The following is a 21357-nucleotide window of genomic DNA, read 5'->3' on the forward strand; positions in this document are numbered from 1 at the left end:
GCTGTCCTGCCGACGGGCTACAAAAAGCAGCGAGGTACTGGAGTGCTCTGGGAAAGAGTTCCCCACCAGAAAGTAACTCAGGCCTGCAGGGCCGGGCTGGGAAAGTGCCTTTCAAAGAACCTCAGCTGTGTGAGATAATGACTGCCCTGGGGCTAGACACTTAGCAGTGAGAGTTTCACTGCCCCAAGCCAAACCCTGCCCTGGGGCTATGGGTATTAGCAGCTGAGCAGTGAATGGATTTGCAGGGACCGGAAGTGTCTGCCTGGGAAGTGCAGTCAGCAGGGGAGGTTTTATTGCCCCAGGCCGAGCCCCCCACACTGCCCATTAGAGGCTGCCCAGGCTGTGTCCCACTGTCGTGCAGATTAGTAACTGCCCCCACAAAAGCCCCGAACTGCTGGATGTGGCCACAGGGCTGCGGTAAAGTCTGCCTGAGTCACTTTCGGGTTTGAGGGGTTACAGCCAGATCTCGTTAGGTTCTGGCGGTTTTTAGAGGACCCTCTGTTTTAGGCTTTAACTTCTCTGCCAGTTTACTGCTTTGTAATCAAGGCAGAGCAGTTAGCCTATAGCAGAGTGGTCCCTATAACTTCTCTAGCCACAGAGATCACCCCCGTCCCTGGTCTGCTCAGGATGCTAGCCTCTCGCTGCCTGTGCTAGTCTGTTCCTGGCCCCTCAGGACAAACCTTTCAAGGCAAGCTTCCGGATCAGCTGTTAAGTTGTAGTGCTTATCTTCATGAATTTAAGCAGTGAAGAGTTATTTTTGAGGCTGGATTAAATAGTTGGTTATGAGGGTAATGAGAGGAGCTTAGAGAGTAGTGTGTGCCTGCTCTGCCATCTTGGCTCCGCCCCGGAAGTCCCTTTCAAAATCAGATTAAAAGAAATTCCATTCAAAATAACCATCAATAGGATTGGGGGTGGAGCCAAGATGGCAGAGAAGGCACACTGCAACTTTTTAAGCTTCTTTCTTACCCTCACTATCAATATTATATTCAGCCTCAAAAATAGGCTTGACTGCTACAGCTCATGAAGATTAGAAGTACAACAACGCACCAGTTGAAGATTATATGTAATCTTGCCAGAAAAAGTTCGTCTTCTGGGCGAGTGAGATCAGCACAAGCAGGGAGAGAACTAGAGGCAGTGAAGCCCCAAATCGGAAGTGAGAGCACAGATTGCAGCACAAGCTCTCAGCTCCAACCAGCAGTACAGGGCTTTTCCTTGGGGCAGTTGCGAACCTGCACGGCAGTGGGGCACAGCCCAGGGCAGCCTCTACTCTGCACAGTTGAGGGCTTGGTTTAGGGCAATAGAACTTTCATAGGGTGATTTGCTTCTGCGCAGAGACTTCTGGTCTGAACCTAGCTATTCACTGGTCAGCTGCTAATACCCACAGCTCCAAAAGGGGCTCTAGCCTTAGGGCAGTCGCTAAACCACACAGTGGGATTCTCTATTGGGCACTTCCTTTGCTCAGCTGTGCTAAATCACCTCCGGTTGGGGGAAGGGAAAATTTCACTCAGAGCACTCCCATACCTTGGAGTCTGAAACTGGGTTACATCTCTCCCTGCTCTGCAGAGGAAGCTGGTAATCCCCTTGTCCTGAAGGCATACCCTAAAGGCTTTAAAAAAAAATGAGTCAAAAAATTAAAAGTTTGATCGATAGCTTCTACACAGAAAAAAAGCAGGTCTGCAACCCCGAAGAGACTAATTGGAAACAGTCACCAGATAATACCCCAAAGGGGAATGTTACCTGTCCCCTTTTACATAACACTCTCATAGAAGAGACCATTAAAAGTCTCAAAAGAGAATTAGAAGAAAAGGGGAAAGGAAAGAGAAGCTTTGAAATATGAATTGGAAAAGGAAAAACTTCCCAGGAAGTGCAGGGAAACAAAATTTTTGAATTGGAAAAAGTAAAAAAAATCTCTGGAAAGTAAGATTTGTGAACAAAAAAGTTAGATTTGTGGATTGGAAAAGACAAAGAATTGGCAAGAAAGTAGGATCTGTGAATTTGAAAAAGAAAATAATTCACTAAAAAAAAAAAATCAGTGAAATGGAAAAAAATTCCATAGAGCAAAACAATTCATTTAAAAACTCAATTGGACATATACAGAAAGAAGTAAAAAAATACTAATGAAGAAAATAATTCATTAAAAATCAGAACTGAACAAATAGAAATTAATGATTCATTGAGACAGCAAGGATCAATCAAACAAAACCAAAAAAAAAAAAATGATAAATTGGAAAAAACCATGACATATCTACTTGGAAAAATGACAGACCCGGAAAATAGATCTAGGAGAGATAATCTAAGGATTATTGGACTTTCTGAAAATGATGATTAAAAAAAAGAGCCTAGATACTATTTTACAGGAAATCATCAAAGAGAACTGTCCAGAGGTAATAGAATCAGAAGGTAAAATAGGTTTTGAAAGAACTAATCGAACACATTCTGAAAAAGACCTTAAAATAAAAACTCCAAGGAATATTGTGGCCAAATTTCAGAACTATCAGATTAAGGAAAAAAATTTACAAGCAGCCAGGAAAAAATATATAAATACCTAGGTGTCACAATAAGGATCACCCAAGATCTGGCTGCCTTCACATTAAAGGATTGAAGGGCCTGGAATCTGATATTCTGAAAGGCAAAAGAGCTTGGAATGCAGCCAAGAATAAACTACCCAGCTAAGCTGAGCATTTTCTTCCAGGGAAGAAGATGGACATTTAATGATGAATTCCATTTGTTTCTAAGGAAAAAGCAGAACTAAACAAAAAATTTGATCTCCAGCCATAGGATTCAAGAGACGCAGAAAAGATAAAAGGAACTCTTGAGAATTGTATCTCTGTTGTGGATATACAAAAAGACTACATATATAATATGATTTTACTGATGTAACAAAAAAAAGGGAAGTAGAAATGGAAAAGGGATAATGTCAGAAAAGGGAGAAAGAGGGAATTAAAAAGAGGGAAATTACATTCCACAAAGAGGCAAAGAAAACATCATATCTGAGGGAACTGGGGGAGGGGGGAGGGAGGAGAGGAACATTGTGTGAATCTTACTCTCATCAGAGTTGGCTCAAAGAGAAAATAATTGACATGTCTTATGGAAAATCTCTTGCCTCATTAAAAAGGGGGAGAGGAAAAGGAAAAAGAAAAAGAGTAATAAGGGGAAGAGATTCAAAGGGTGGGAGGGAGGGATCCTAAAGAGGGTGAGTGTTGTGATACAAGTGGGGCAGATAAGTTTAAAACTGGGAAAGAGGGTTGGGGCGGGACAAGAAAAAGAAAAGCATAATCTGGGGATATTAGGATGGCAAGAAATACAGAATTAGTCATTTTAACCATAAATGTGAATAGGATGAACTCTCCCATAAAGGGGAGACAGATAGCAGACTGGATCAAAAGTCAGAACCCTATAATATATTGTTTACAGGAAACACATTTAAAGCAGGGAGATACATACAGAGTAAAGGTAAAAGGCTGGAGCAGAATCTATTATGCTTCAGGTGAAGTCAAAAATGCAGGGATAGCCACCCTTATCTCAGATCAAGCAAAGGCAAAAATTGATCTAATCAAAGAGATAAGTAAGTAAACTATTTCTTGCTAAAGGGTAGCATAAGAAAATGAAGCAATATCAATACTAAACATATATGCACCAAGTAGTATAGCATCTAACTTCCTAAAGGAGAAGTTAAGAGAGTTGCAAGAAGAAATAGACAGCAAAACTATAATAGTGGGAGATCTCAACCTTGCACTCTCAGAATTAGATGAATCAAATCACAAAACAAATAAGAAAGAAATTAAAGAGGTAAATATAATATTAGAAAAAATAGGTATAATAGATCTTTGGAGAAAACTGAATGGAGACAGAAAGAAATATACTTCTTTCTCAGCAGTTCATGGAACCTACTCAAAAACTGACCATATATTAGGACATAAAGACCTCAAAATTAAATGCAAGAAGGCAGAAATAGTAAATACTTTCTTTTCAGATCATGATTGCAATAAAACTACATTCAACAAAAAGTTAGGGATAAATAGACCAAAAAGTAATTGGAAACTAAACAATCTCATCTTAAAGAATGATTGGGTGAAACAACAAATTATAGATACAATTAATAATTTCACTCAAGAAAATGACAACGATGAGACATCATACCAAAATTTGTGGGATGCAGCCAAAGCAATAATAACAGGCAATTTTAATATCCTTAGAGGCTTACTTGAATAAAATAGAGAAAGAGAAGATCAATGAATTGGGCTTGCAACTAAAAAAACTAGAAAAAGACCAAATTAAAAACCCCCAATCAAATACTAAATTTGAAATTCTAAAATTAAAAGGAGAAATTAAAATTATTGAAAGTAAAAAAAAAAAAACTATTGAACTAATTAATAAAACTAGGAATTGGTTCTATGAAAAAACCAATAAAATAAATAAGCCTTTGGCAAATCTGATTAGAAAAAGGAGAGAGGAAAATCAAATTAGTAGTCTTAAAAATGAAAAGGGAGAACTTTCTACCAATGAAGAGGAAATTAGAGAAATAATGAGTTACTTTGCCCAACTTTATGCCATTCTCCAATTGATGGGCAGCTACTCAGTTTCCAATTTCTGGCCACTACAAAGAGGGCTGCCACACACATTCTTATACATACAGGTACCTTTCCCTTTAATGATATCTTTGGGATATAAGCCCAGTAGTAACACTGCTGGGTCAAAGGGTATGCACAATTGGATAACTTTTTGAGCATAGTTCCAAATTGCTCTCCCAAATGGCTGGATGTATTCACAGTTCCACCAACAATATATCAGTGTTCCTGTTTTCCCACATCCCCTCCAACATTCTGTTAAAATTTTATTTTAAAATTCTATTAAAATTTTTTTTTTAAATTAAGCCATTCTCCTTTTGAAAAATGGTCAAAAAATATGAACAGAAGATTTTCAGATGATGAAATTGAAACTGTTTCTAGTCATGTGAAAAGGTGTTCCAAATCATTGTTGATCAGAGAAATGCAAATTAAGACAGCTCTGAGATACCATTATACACCTTTCAGATTGGCTAAGATGACAGGAAAGGATAATGATGAATGCTGGAGGGGATGTGGGAAAACTGGGACACTGTTGCATTATTGGTGGAGTTGTGAACAGATCTAACTATTCTGTAGAATAATTTGGAACCATACTCAAAAAGTTATCAGATTGTGCATACCCTTTTATCCAGCAGTGTTACCACTGGGCTTATATCCCAAAGGGAAGGGATCTGTATGTGCACGAATGTTTGTAGCAGCCTTCTTTGTAGTGTCCAGAAACTGGAAACTGAGTAGATGCCCATCAATTGGAGAATGACTGAATAAATTGTGGTATATGAATATTATGGAATATTATTGTTTTATAAGAAATGACAAGCAAGATGAATACAGAGAGGCTTGGAGAGACAAACAAGATAACTGTATAAATATATATGTGTGTGTGTGTGTGTGTGTCATATTTAACATAAACTTACTTTAACATATTTAACATGCATGGGACTACTTGCCATCTAGGCGAAGGGGATGGGGGAAAGGAGGGGAAAAGTTGGAACAAGTTTTTGCAATTCTCAATTTTGAAAAATTACCCATGCATATGATTTGTATATAAAAAAGTATAATAAAAAATAAAATGAAATAAAACACTTCAGTTCAAGAAATACTGGGAAAACCAGAAAATGTCAGGTTCAGTGGGATGAAAAAGGTGTTCAGCCAAACCAAAGATTCAGGAAAGCTGTTGAGAGGGTTTTAATCACATCAAATCAGCAACTAGTTCTGGTTCAATAGAGGAGTGGATCAATATGGTAGCATCCAGTTTCAGTTCAAAAGATCAACTCTGGAAAGCTAGCTGTTTTCTGAAAAGAGTAGGCAAATGTATCCCCTACAAACACAAGGGGTACCTGTACTCAAAGCCAAGGCTCAAGAAAAGAAAAGGAAATGAGCAAGAAAGAGAAAACAACCTTGACCATAAAAAGCTACTATGATGACAGGGAACACCAAAAAACCACCTCAGACAAGGATAAGGTGTCCACAAAGGAAATCTGAAGAGTAATATCTGTTGGTCTCAAGTCCTAAGAGGCTACTTGGAAGTGCTCATAAAAGACTTTAAAATGGAAATGAGAGAAACAGAAGAAAATTTAGAAAAGAAATGAGAGTTATGTGTGAGAGAGTCAACAGCTTGGAAAAACAAGGGAAAATGACTGAAAAAATACTTTTTGAAAAATAAAATTGAATTCAAAGAAGCAGGTGAATTTCATTTAATTTCAAAGATGAAAAGGGAATTTGATCCTCAGATTCAGAGCTCAATAGAAGTATAAAAAGGAAAAAAAGCTTTAAAAGGTTAAAAAGCTTACATCCCTATATGGGAAAATGATATGATTAATTATTGAGAATTATAGAGGGCTGAAACTCTGAAAAGGTGTGCTTGAATCAGAAAGCCAACCACTTAAGGCTAATCACCTATTTGATATGACATAATGGTTCTGTATACATATATTTAAATGAGCTGGTGATGTGATGGCTCTCCTCACCATTAGTGCTTGCTGAATGTTTGGTGATGAAGTCATCTTAGGCAAGGGAGACAGCTTAGAGGCTCTTGGCTGCAGGATGAGGAAGAGAGAGACTGGAGAATCCACACTCCAGAATCCAGGATACATCTTTTGCAAGCCATGTGGCATCTTGCATTCCTCCTTTACTTCTCCCCCTAAAAACCCAGAAATTTGATTTATCCTGACTCTGAATGAAAAAAGAGGAAAATTGAATTAAAATGGGGCAAATTATATCTCATGAAGAGGCAAAAAAAGACTAATAAAATTAGGAGAAAGAAGAGGGGGGGATGAGCAGTGTGAGAATCTTATTCTCGTAAGATTTGGCTCAAAGAGAGAATATCAGACATATTTAGTGTAATGTTCTCTTCTCTAAAATTATAATGTTCTCTGGGAGCAGGTTTCTTGGGGGCTTTTGGGGGCAGCCTTCATTTCAATTCAGTGTAATAATCACCTCAAATGCAGCCAACTGTTAAAGTCCAATCCTTTATTGTCTCCTTCAAAATAGCCAGGTTAGCTTTCTTAGAGGCCTATCTCTATCCTTGGTTCAAAGAGAGTGGGATTGTGGAGTATTAGACTTGTGAATCTCCTCGACTGAATCCTGATCTGTGAATTTCCCGAAGGCTCTAGTTGGCTTGTGGAAGCTCCTCCTTATATATCATCTCTGAAAGGTGTGAACTAAATGTGTTAACTAATGTGTGAACTCTCTTAAAGATGTGAATTAAGTACATAAGCATTGTTTCTACCAATTCCAGTGACTTAGCACCTTGTTTCAGGTTCTGGCCTATAATATCTCGCGCTTTCTTTTAATTTAGACCATAAGGTGGTCATGACCTCCCTGACTTCTCAAGGAGGTGATAACCCCCAAAAAGAAGGTGATCACATCTTCTCTGACTGCTCAAAAAAGGAGTGAAAACACCATAAAAAGGTGATCAAGCCCTCCCTGACTGCTCAGGAAGGGAGATGAAAACACCAAAGGAAATGCATTTTGCATTTTCCTTAGCCAGATGTCTAGTCATTATTTCTGTAGCTGCATTTTCTCCAATAGTTCTTGTGGCAGTTGTTTGCAAATATCCCACAAAATCTGCAAAGGGTTCATTGGGACCTTGCTCTATTTTTATAAAGGCTTTACCTCCATCTTTCTCTCCAGAGAGGGAACCCCAAGCTTTTATTGCAGCTTTAGAAATTCGCTCATACACTGGTATGGGATAATTAATCTGTTCTGAATTCTCTTCATGCTGACCTTCACCAGCTAGTTGGTCAAAAGTGATTTCTTCATTAACTCCTATTTGCTTATTGCATCTAGCTTGAATACTACATAATTCATGATACTCTGAAAGCCACAATAAGTTTTGTCCAGATTCTAAACATGTCCTGGCTATGGATTTCCAATCACTCGGGGTTAAGATTTCATAAGACAAATTATCTAGTAACATCTAAGATGATGTAGCCCCATAAAGAGTGCAACCCTTTTTTAAATCCTTAATTTTTTCCAAATCAAAAGGAGTGTATCTTCTTCTTTTTTGACCTGAAAGGTGAAGCTCTTCAATCACAGGCTATGCATTTATAAAATCAGATACATCTTGCCCTTCATTTTTTGCTTTAACCAATGCTTTTTCTAATCTTGTCATAGGCTGCTTCTTAGGTAGTGCTGAAAGTATTTCTGCCTCTCCCCCTCCCCCTTCTCCCTCCACCAATGAAAGGTTAATTGAGGAAAGTAAGTCAGAGGATTGGGAATGATCTAATTTCTTCTGCTGTGAATTTTTCTCTGATTCTTCCTCCTTTTCATGTAGTTTAGTTGGCACCTTCCCCTCCTACTCTATCTTCTTTTTCCTTATTCTAACACTTATATAATTTCCTAAAGCCAGTTGTATTAAATACATTAAATACATATGTATTAAGTGTGTCTGAAAATTGAGTCAGGTCCATTTTTATTGTAGAATTGACAAAGTTGCTCTCCTAGTAATTTCCACTCCTCTAGATCCGATTCTTTTCCCATAGAGAACCAAGGAGATATGTACTGTACAGTTTCTAAAAGATCTGCTCCCAAATTATAATCACACTTTGGCTTTTCATAACCCTGACAATGCTCTCTACACATTTTCATTGAAGAGAAGCAGAAGGCTGTTTTCTAAATATCTGTCCCATTTTAGATGAGATATTATTTTAGCTCTTTAACAAAGTTTCCTTGTCTCTTTTTGTACTCACCCTAATTTCTGGGTTGAGGAGGCTTTTCCACTGAAATCAGGATCAGAGGCTTTTCCATTAAGATCAGGATTGGAGGCTTTTCCACTGAAATCAGGAGCGTGTCTGTCCCATGTTCAGTGGCCAAAATGTAATGTTCTCTTCTCTATAATATAAAGTTCTCTGGGAGCAGATTGTTTGTGGGGCTTCTGGAGACAGCCTTCATTTCAGTTCACAGTAATAATCATCTCAAATGGAGCCAGGAGTTAAAATCCAAATCCTTTATTGTCTCTTCCAAAATAGCCCAATTAACTTTCTTAAAGGTCTATCTCTCTCCTTGGTTCCAAGAGCTCCTGTTGCTAGTCTTTTGTCTCTTCTAGCTTTAGCCTCTAGCTCTCTCTGAATCCAAAGCCTCCAGCCAGCACAAAAGTGAAAGTTGGAATGAATCTGACTCCGCCTCTGAGAGTGGGATTGTGTGCTTCTGTGTTAGACTTATGAATCTCTTCGACTGAATCCTGATTTGTGAATCTCCCGAAGTCTCTAGTTAGCTTGTGGGAGCTCCTCTCTTAAAGGTGTGAACTCTAATGTGTAAACTAATGTGTGAATTCTCTTAAAGGTGTGAACTAAGTACCTAAACCTTGTTTCTACCAATTCCAGTGACATAGCACCTTGTTTCAGAATCTGGACTCCAGAATCCAAGATACATCTTCTGCAAGCCACGTGGCACCTTGCCTTCCTCCTTCATTCTCCCTCTAAAATCCAAGAAATTTAATTTATCTTGACTCTGATCCTGAGACCCTCTAGGAAGCTAGCCCAGACATTATAGAGAACTGTAACAGAGATACAGTTCATACTTAGAACTTAGGGCATACTTAGAGAGTGCAAGTATTTGATTTTATTGTGATGATAGAAAAAAAAAAAACAAGGGGGAAAAAGGGAATTCTACTGAAAAAAAGAAGAAAATCGAGTTAAAATGGGGTAAATTACATCTCATGAAGAGGCAAAAAAGACTAATTAAAATTGAGCGAAAGAAGAGGAAGGGATGAGCATTGTGAGAATCTGACTCTCCTCGGATTTTGGCTCCAAGAGAGCATATCAGACATATTTTCACAGAGAAACTTGCCTCACCCTGTAAGGAATTAGGAGGGAAAACATACAAGAAAGGGGGGAGGAGCTATAAAAGTAGAGGGCTGTTTGAGGGAGGGGATGATCAGAAACAATATATTGGGGAGGATTGAAAGGAAGAAAGGAAAGAGAAAAGCATAACTGGGGAAAAAAAGATGACAGAAAGTACAGAGTTAGTAATTTTATCTGTGAATGTGAATAGGATGAACTCGTCCATAAAACAAACTGGATAGTAGATTGGATTAAAATCAAGAAGTTAGGAATGGGAGAACTTTAGAGAAAACATTTTTGACAGTATATGGAAACTACACAAAAGCTGACCTTGTATTAGGACATAAAAATCTCAAAATGAACTGCAGAAAGGCAGAAATAGTAAATGCATTTTTTTTAGATCATGATGCAATAAAAATTACCTGTAATAAAGGGTCAGGGAAAAATAAAACAAATATTAATTATAAACTAAATAATTTAATAATAAAGAATGATTAGGTAAAATATCAAATTATAGGCACAATCGATAATTTCATCAAAGAGAATGAAAATAATGAGACAACATACTAAAATTTGTGGGATGCAGCCAAAGCAGTTCTTAGGGAAAGTTTTATATCTCTACTTGCTTATTTGCATAAAATAGAGAAAGAGAACTAGGAGAAAATTGTACACAGCAACAAGAGAACTACAGAAAGGTAAAGGGGGAAAATATCTGTAATTCGAGAACTAAATCTGTCACTTGTTGGAATCTTTACAAACTGCTAACTCATTAGAGTTGATAGATTATTGATCCAGTCTTACAAGAAGATGTTTTGGGGCAGAACCTGAAACAAGGTACTAAGTAGAACTAATTTATACAATACTTATGTTCACACCTTTACTCATTGGAGTTCATAAGTCTGGGAGATTCACAAAGTTAACTGGTAACTTTGTGAATTCACACCTCCCTTGAAGCTCTTAGGGCCAGAGAGCACTCTGGGAAGAAATCCAATCCCTCTCTCTCGTATCCCACAATTCCTCTCTCTCATATATAAGATACAGACAGAGGCTATTGGTCAGAATTCAGCCAAATTACACGAAGAGAAGAGCGTCAAGTCAGAAGAAGCCATGAGTCAGAGCTGAGCTGAAGATTGAGAAGGCTCTCTCAGAGGCAAGACAGATTCAACTTGGTGCTGGCTCTGGAGGCTGAAGAAAGCAGAGGCAGAAGCAAAGGACAAAGCAGCAAGAGCTCTTGGAACCAAGCAGAGAGATAGGCCTCTAAGAATCTTCCTATTCAGTCCCAAGAAAAGAGGCAAGACTTGGAAGGAGAAATAAACATTTATATTTTTACCAGCTGCCTGTATTTGGGGTAATTATTGATCTGAACTGATACTAAGGCTGACTCGAGAAAACCTCCCCGAGAAACCTGCTCTCCCCCAGAGAGAATCATTTTTATATTATTTTAAAGAAGAAAAAGAATACCACAGTCACTGAAGCAGACAGAGGGGGGCATCACATGGACTGAGGCTGTAGTTAGGAATGGATTCTGATGTGATGATATTGATATCAAAGAAAAAATATTTAAGGGTTAGGGAAAGGTTCTGGTAGAAGAGGAGATACTGGGTGGGGTAGGTTAAAAAACTAGTACTAAGAGAAGGGAGAGGAATGATCAGATATAAGGTAGTGGGTGGAATGGGTAAGAAAAATCACTACTAAGGAAAGGGTAGAAAAAGAAAAGAAGAATATACAAGAGAGAAAATACTGATGGAGGCAAATACAGAGTTGGTAATCACAACTGTGAATGTAATTGGAATCAATTCTCTCCAAGAAAATAGCAGAGTGGATTAAAACACAGAATCCTACTTATGTTATTTACAAGAAACACATTTGATACAGAAAAACACAAACAGAAAAAAGTTAAAAGACTGGAACAGAATTTATTGTGCTTCACCTGAAGTAGAAAAAAAAAAAAAAGAAAAAGCACAAGTAACAATTCTCATCAGATAAAGCAAAAGTAAAAATACATCTACTTAAAAGAGTTAAGGAAGGAAAGTACATTTTGATAAAGGGTTCCATAAATAATGAAATATATACGAACCAAGTGATGTAGAAGCCATATTCCTAGAGAAGATTTTAAAGCAATTACATCAAGAAAATAAGCAGGAAAACTACACTGATTGAAGACCTCAAACTTTGCCTCTCAGAATCAGAGAAATCTAACCACAAAAGAAATTAGGAAGATTAAAAGGATTCTAGAAAACCTAGATAAGATAGACCTCTGGAGAAAATTGACCAGGGATGAAAGGAATACACCTTTTTGTTGGCAGTACATGTTATCTGCACAAAAACTGACTATGTATTAGGACATAAAATCCTCTCAAATGCAGAAAGATATAAATTCAGACAACAAAGTAATATAACATTTAAAGAATAATTACTTCTAATACTATGGAAACTATTTGGAAAACAAGTAAAGAAAAAATCTTGCCAAATTCCTTCTAAGACATATGGTACTGCTATCTAAACCAGGGAAGAGGCAAAACAAAGAAAATTACAGTTTAATCTCCCTAATCAATAGAGAAATTTTTTTCTTTATTTTATTTTATAGCTTTTTATTTACAAGTTAACTTTTCAGCATTGACAGTTGCAAAACCTTTTGTTCCAACTTTTCCCCTTCCTTCTCCTCCCCCCCTCCCCCAGATGGCAGGTTGACCAATACATGTTAAATATGTTAAAATAACAAGCGCTATTTATCTAAAATTAACAGCAAGAATTATTTGTAATGGAGAAAAGCTGGATGCAATCCCAATAAGATCAGGGGCTAAACAAGGATGTCCATTACCACTATTATTATTCAACATTGTACTAGATAGTTTTAATAAAGTTGCAGCATATAAAATAAATCCATACAAATTATCAGCATTTCTATATTTTATTGACAAAGCCTATCAGCAAGAGCTACAAGAGAAATTCCATTTAAAATAACATATTTGGGGGGTCTGTCTGCCAAGTTAAACCCAAGAACTATATGAACATACTTAGAAAATAATTCTGAAAAAATACAATTAGATCTAAACAATTGGAAAAATATAAACTGTTTATGGCTAAGCCAAGCTAATATAACAAAAATGGCAATCCTGCCTAAATTGATTGAAAACTGGCAAAACATTATTTTATAGAACTAGGAAAAATAATAAGATTCATCTTGAAGAACTAAAGAACAAGGATATCAAGGCAATTAATGAAAAAAAAAAAACATGGCTTAGCATAACCAAATCTAAAACTATATTATAAAATATCAGTAATCAAAACTATATGGTAATGACTAAGAAATAGAGTGGTCGATCAGTGGAACAGATTAGATAAATATGATGCACCAATAAAGGCATATTGTAATCTAATATTTGATAAACCCTCAAACTTTAGCTTCTACACACACACACACACACACACACACACACCACTTTCAGAAAATTAAAATATGCAGACAATCCAAAAGTCCAATAAAAAGGAAATTAACAAAAGATATCATCAAGAGTATGCATGAAGAACTATGGGTTCATGATGTATCATAAAAGAAATACAATATATAATAAGAAATATAATATATAGCACAGGTTCTGTTCTGTTAACCAAAATATTTTGGAAAGACCCAAAAAAAAAGACTGCCTAAATTTGGGGTAAAATTTTGGTGTAGGATTTATAGAGGAAATTAAAATAGGAAAAAGTTGAAGAAGGGAAAAATAAACATGGAGGGATTATATTCTGTGCTGATAAAGGGAGTATTTATGTTAGTGAGGTGAATTGTCAATCAATAAGAATTTATTAGCAGAGATGGAACAATTAAGAAATAATCTCTTCTTCTAAGTAACACATCCTAACAGGTGAATAACAAGTTCCAAGTTAAGTATTCATAGAGAAGAAGTAAAAAGAAAATAAATACAAAGAAGTTAATTAGAGTGTTGTTGAGAGAGAGAAATAATAGTAGAAAAAATCAGAAACAAGCTTCACATAGAAGGTGCTGCTTGAATTGAGGCTGAAGTAAGAAAGGTCAAAAGGGAAGAGTAAATTCAGTGCAGAACACTATGTTAGATGATGGAAGATTCAAAAATAAATGAAATATGGCCCTTGTACTCAATGAGTTCACAATCAAATATGATTAGTAAAAAAAAAGCAAAAACAGCTAATATTTATGTACTATTTATTATGTACCAGGCATTGGGCTAAGTGCTTTATAATTATTATCTCATTTGATCTTCACAACTACCATGGGAAATAGATGCTATTATTACTACTATTTCATAAATTAGGAAACTAAGGCAATCAGAAGGTAAGTGACACAGCTAATAAATGTTCATATAAATCTGTGAGGGTTATTTTTGGAAGAGAAAAATCTACCAGGATTTTCCCATTTGTATGAGAAAAAAAGTGACATTTTTTGTTTTACTTACAAAGGGAAAAGTGAGAGGCAGTTAAGTGGAAGAAAAAAGGCAAGTTTCTCCACAAATTTTCATAACTTACTTCAAAGGATCAAATGAAATTCTAATGAATAGGAATTTTCATTTCCACTAAAGGAGGCAAGCTAGTATACAAAACTATATACCACTCCTCTCTTTACTGTTATAATTAGTAAATATGACTTTTTGTTCTGACACATAATCAGTGTTTAGTAAATACTTGTAGAGTGATTGATTAGTTTCAATTCTAGCATAAATAGTTTTGTGTCCTATTCATTTCAAATCATTTCAAATCTCCTAGTTTCATCTTCTGCAATTTTGTAATACATGATCTTTAAAGCTCCTTGCCCCACTATCATGCTGAGTCTTTAAGATATTCATGGTGAGACAGATCTTTCTGTAGCAAAAAAAATAAGAGGCAGTATGGTGAAATGGATAATGCACTAGCCTTAAAGAGATGGAGATTCAAATTCATATCTCACCCTAAAAATTAATCAATGGCATGGGTATATACAATATATTTAAACTCTTTCATTTGCCACAACTATAAAATGGGAATAGTAACATCTCCCCCATTAAAGTATTTTAGTGAGAATCACTGAGATAATGTGTTTTTAGAAGATTAAAATAGATATGTTTCAACTTTTACATACTTTTAGAACCAATGCAACATGTAACAATGAGTATAGCTATACCTCACAATTACAGGAAATCCTTTTTTTGGGGGGGGGAAAAAGCCCAAGCCTTGTTAAACTTGTAGTTATCACTTCAAAAGTTTACTCAAGAAATATTGAACACTTGCACCATCTATATAATAGATAATCCCTAATGAAAAATATTTGTTAAATGACTATATTCCCTAACAGTTGGCTGACTTTCTGGTTTTCAGGAGAAATTATTTCTTTTTATGAAAGCAGCACTGTAGAAAATAATTTTATAGCTCAATTTCTTTCTTATCTTCCCTCCCAATCTTGGAGATACACATTATTTGAAATATTAGACTTGTGTCTTATAATCACCTGCTAATTACTCACTGTGAAGAATATGTTTCCTGATAATGACACATTGTAAAACATCTATTGCATCTTTCTTCAGCACACAAGGATAACAGTGTGAAAAATTTTCATTTTCAGCATTTAAAATTGACATAATAACTTTGGGGGCAGCAGGACTGGTGCTTCCAGTTCTTTCCAGAAACAGCAAACAAAACCCACCACCTAATAATCCATTTAAAATTTTTGAGTGTGACTAGAGTTCTGGAATCAGAATTGTAAATACCTTACTGCCTTTGTTAAAATACTATCTCATATTTATGGAATCTTTGACGCTAGGTAAGTCAAATTTAATCTTAAGTAAATTAAGTTTTATAAGATGTCACTTCTTTGATACTAATTTCATTTGCTGGAGTGGACATCCTCTGAGATTCTCTAGGTCTGTGATTGTGTAATCATCTCTAAAAATCAGCCTCCTCATCTGTATGAAGGACATTAATAATAGCACTTCACAATGATCAAATGAAATAATACATATCAAATACTATATAAAAGTGAGCTGTTATTATTTATAACAATGGATTGTTGTAGGAATTTTGTTCTAAAGATAATCTTCCAAAATAGTTACTAAACACAAAATTTTGTGCACAGAATTTCCAGCTATGGTCTCATGGTGCTTAAATAGAATGTCCTCCTCAAATATATGCATTGTATTTGTGGATCTAAATTAGTATACTTCAATATTTCAATAGATTTGTGAATAGAAGGAATGAGGTTCCAGTCCACCATTTGCTTTAAGTCCTACTCAGCATTCTGAGAAATATTCTTTCCAAAATCATACAGCAAGTGCAAGCCCCAAATCTATGACATCTAGATAAGAAGGCTGATAGCATTATTTATCAAAATAAGTCTAATAATTGATTTCAGAAATGGTTATTAAGACGTTGAAGCTTATATTGGGCTTATGTTATATTAATAATCATATCTTAACTGGCATAACTTGATTACATCAACATGAAAGAGTAAGACTATCAAAACGCAAAGGATTATTGCTACTATTATAAACAAAATCTGCCAGGCAAAGTAAATGCAAAGGTATTAAAGTAGAACATTCAAGCAACTTGAATTGGTGAGTGGTGCCCCCAAAGTACAGAACTTCATATTAAGTGGCTAGATGCAACACCTTAGGCATACACTGGAAGTATGGCTGTGGACAGCTTAGAGACAATAATGACAAATCAAGCAGACCTATATAGAACCATTTGAGATGGGCAAATGAGTTAAGGTGAGTAGCATCAGAGAGAAAGAGAGACCATGATGAAGACTATGTCTGCCCTTTGAAATATCAATTACTGCCTTATCTCTCTGATGTGATTGAAGTTTCCACAGTTGTGTTATCTTGATCTTCTGATTTTAACATCAAAGGGATTCACAGAGATAGGAAAATTATCACATATACTATCATTAAAAAAAAGTTCCTTTTATTCAAAGCTATAATTTTTATATAACACTTTAGCGTTTTTGAAGAGCTGTAAATATGTTCTGCCATTTGATTCCCACAACTATCCTGTAAAGTAGGTGCCTGTTATCAATATTTTACAATCATTTTACAAATGAGGAAACTGAGGCTGAAAAAGGTTCAGATATTTGTCCAAAGTCACATAATTACTAATTGAACAAGTTCAAAAATCTCTACATTGCCACTTACCTTCCTTTCTTTTGAGTAGTACAAAGCAGAGTACATTGATAGGTAGTGGTCTATTATTGTAGTGACAAGGGTGAAAAAAAAAAAAAAAAAAAAAAACCTAGGTTTAAATCACCCTTTCCATACATCTCAGGCAAGTTATTTCCTCTGATTTTCAGTTTCTTTATCTTTTAAATAAGGTTATTGGATTCTGGTCTTGCTAACTTTAGTCCCTTATACCACTGAATCTATGAGTTTATTCTTCTAAGCAAGTTAGTTCAATGGATGAAATCACGTTATCATTGCAGTTCATTGCCTCTCACTTAGACATCTTTCTTTCTTCCATGCACTCCTAGTTTTAATTTATTCTTCATACCACTGCCAGATTATTATTCCTGTTTACATACATCTAATTATACTACTCCACCACTTAAACATCTTCATTTTCATTGCTCAAAATGGTCTACTATATGCAGTAAAATAATTTTAATGAAATTGAATTCTTTGTCAAAGTCCAAAGTCTCGAATTTCAGAATTTCCAAAGTTGTCTCTGTTAATGCCTATTAATGACTTAAGTGTAAATATGCCAACCAGCCTAAAAAAATAGCTAACCCAATGAAGCAGCCTGCAATTTTGATCCTCCATAACTATCATAAAACTTGTCATTATTTTTGCAATGTCCTACTTTAATGCCAATACTACTTTTTCACCCCAGCCTACCTTCTTTGAAGCTTTTCTTGATTCAGTTCAGTTGACTGAGAAATTCCTTCTCACCATATTACATTGTGTTTTGTTCTTCTATAACCCATCACATAAAAATAAAATAATTTTTTCAATTCTATATGAGCACAATCTGAAGTTCAGAGAATCTCAATGACTTGTCTAAATCAATGCGATGTCTTAAATATTAATATATTATATTTGTCCACTTCATTTTCTTCTGTGTTATAACTGTCTTATAAAAAAGATGTATTACTAATCAGTAACATAGGCTCAACAATGGATTTAAACTGTTTAACAAATATTTATTAAGTATTGGGATATATAAGAATCAAATCATGAATCCTTGACATCAGAAAATTATCTTGTATCTGACAGAAAGCATGGATTGAGAAAATATGGAGTTCCACTGAAAAAAAAATATACTTCTTTCTGTCTTCATTCATTTTTCTCCAAAGGTCTATCACATCTCACTTTTCTAAAATTGTATTTACCTCTTAATTTCTTATTTATTTTATGGTTCAGTTTATCTAACTCTCATAGAGCAAGGTTGATATCCCCCAGTAGTATAGTTTTGCTGTTTATTTCTTCTTGCAGCTCTCTTAACTTTTCTAGGAATTTGGATGCTATATCACAGTGCATATATGTTTAGAATTGATATTACTTCATTTTCTATGCTATGCTTTAGCATAATGTACTTTCCTTCCATATTTCTTTTAATGAGATCTATTTTTGCTTTTGCTTCATCTGGGATTAGGATCTAGCAGTGTCCACATTAAAGGAACGAAGGGCCTGGAATATGATATTGTGAAAGACTAAGGAACTTGGCATGCAACCAAAAATAACTTACCCACCCAGAATGAGCATCTTTTTTTGGGGAAGAAGATGGACATTCAACAAAATAAGCGAATTTCACCTATTTTTGATGAAAAAAACAGAACTTAACAAAAAGTTTGATCTACAAATATAGAACTAAAGAGAAACCAAAAAAGGTAAAAATAAATCTTGGGAACTATATTTCTGCTATAAAGATGTATAAAGAATACATGTATACCTTGTTATAGAAACTAGAGATAGAAAGGACATTATACTAGGAAAATGGTAAAGTGGGGGTCAACATCTCACAAAGAGGCAAAGGAAACCTATTAATAATATCTGAGAGAAAGAAGGAAGGGGGATGAATATAGTGGGTATCTTACTGCCATCAGAATTGGCTTAAAGAGAAAAATTTTAGACATATTTGATTTATGGTGAAACTTCTCCCACCTCATTGAAAAGTGGGAGAGGAAAAGTGAAAAGAAAAGGAGTAAGATGGGGAGGAATACTAAAGGGAGGGCTGTGAGAAGCAAGTGGTGCTCCCAAGTTTTATACTGGGGAGGGGGGAAGGGAGAAGTAAGGGAGAAAAGCATAAACAGAAGTTAACAAGATGGCAAGGGAAGCAGAATGGGTAATTTTAACCATAAATGTGAATGGGGTAAACTCTCCCATAAAAAGGAAGCAGTTAGCAGAATGGATTAAAAGCCAGAATCATACAATATGTTGTTTACAGGAAAAATACTTGAAGCAGGGAGATACATAAAGGTAAAAGGTTGGAGCAAAATCTACTATGCTTCAGGTGAAGTCAAAAAAGCAGGGGTAACCATCTTGATCTCAGATCAAACAAAAGCAAAAATTGATCTAATTAAAAGAGACAAGGAAGGGCTCTATATTTTGCTAAAGGGTAGCATAGATAATGAAGCAGTATCAAGATTGCTGCCAAGTGGTGTAGCATCTAAATTCTTAAAAGAGAAATTAAGAGAACTGCAAGAAGAAATAGACAGCAAAACTATAATAGTGGGAGATCTCAACCTTGGACTCTCAGAATTAGATAAATCAAACCACAAAATAAATATGAAAGAAGTCAAAGAGGTAAATAGAATACTAGAAAAGATATGATAGATCCCGGGAGAAAATGAAATGGAGACAGAAAGGAATATACTTTCTTCTCAGCAGTTCATGGAGCCTATACAAAAGTTGACCATATATTAGGACATAAAACTCAAACTCAAATGCAGTAAGGTAGAAATAGTAAATGCATCCTTTTCAGACCACGATGCAATGAAAATTACATTGACTAAAAAGCCAAGGGAAAAAAGACCAAAAATAATTGGAAACTAAATAATCTCATACTTAAGAATGATTGGGTGAAACAGCAAATCATAGACATAATTAATAACTTCACCCAAGAAAATGACAATAATGAGATGTCATACCAAAATGTGTGGGATGCAGCCAAAGCAGTAATAAAAGAAAATTTCATATCTCTAGAGGCCTACTTGCATAAAATAGAGAAAGAGAAGGTCAATGAACTGGCCTTGCAACTAAAAATGCTAGAAAAGGAACAAATTAAAAAACCCCAAACACTAAACTTGAAATTCTAAAAATAAAAGGAGAGATCAATAAAACTGAAAGTAAAAATATTGAATTAATAATAAAATTAAAAGTTGGTTCTATAAAAAAACAACAAAATAGACAAACCCTTAGTAAATCTGATTAAAAAAAGAAAACAGGAAAATAAAATTGTTAGTCTTAAAAATGAAAAGGGAGAATTCATTACTAATGAAGAGGAAATTAAAGCAATAATTACGAGTTACTTTGCCCAATTTCATGCCAATAAATTGGACAACTTAAACAAAATGGAAGAATACTTTCAAAAATATAGCTTGCCCAGATTAACACAGGAAAAAGTGACTAAACAGTCCCATTTTAGAAAAAGAAATAGCAGAAACTATGAACCAACTCCCTAACAAAAAAAATCCCCAGGACCAGATGGATTTACATGTGAATTCTACCAAACATTTAAAGAACAATTAACTACAATACTATATAAACTATTTGAAAAAATAGGGATTGAAGGTGTCATATCAAACTTCTTTTATGACACAGACATGGTACTGATACCTAAACCAGGTAGGTTGAAAACGGAGAAAGAAAATTATAGACCAGTCTCCCTATGAATATTGATGCTAAAATCTTAAATAAAATATTAGCAAAAAGATTACAGAAAATCATCTCCAGGATAATACACTATGACCAAGTAGCATTTATATCAGGAATGCAAGGCTGGTTCAATATTAGGAAAACTATTAGCGTAATCTACTATATCAATAACTGGGTGTAGCTGGTTAAGTTAATTACTGCTGCATTGGAACTGATTTGGTTCATCTCATTGCTGAGGATGGCCAGGTCCATCAGAATTGATCATCATATAGTATTGTTGTTGAAGTATACAATGATCTGGTCCTGCTCATTTCACTCAGCATCAGTTCATGTAAGTCCAGGCCTTTCTGAAATCATCCTGTTGGTTGTTTCTTACCGAACAATAATATTCCATAATATTCATATACCATAATTTATTCAGCCATTCTCCAATTGATGGGCATTTATATCAGGATCATTTATATCACTCAGTTCCAATTTCTGGCCACTACAAAGAGGACTGCCACAAACATTCTTGGACATACAGGTCCCTTTCCCTTCTTTATGATATCTTTGGGATATAAGCCCAGTAGTAACACTGCTGGATCAAAGTATCACAGTTGGATAACTTTTTGAGCATAGTTCAAAACTGCTCTCTAGAATGGTTGGATGTACTCACAATTCTACCAACAATGTATTAGTGTCCCTGTTTTCCCA

This window comes from Antechinus flavipes, chromosome 5 (genome assembly GCF_016432865.1).
Source record: "Antechinus flavipes isolate AdamAnt ecotype Samford, QLD, Australia chromosome 5, AdamAnt_v2, whole genome shotgun sequence".
NCBI classification, from domain to species: domain Eukaryota; kingdom Metazoa; phylum Chordata; class Mammalia; order Dasyuromorphia; family Dasyuridae; genus Antechinus; species Antechinus flavipes.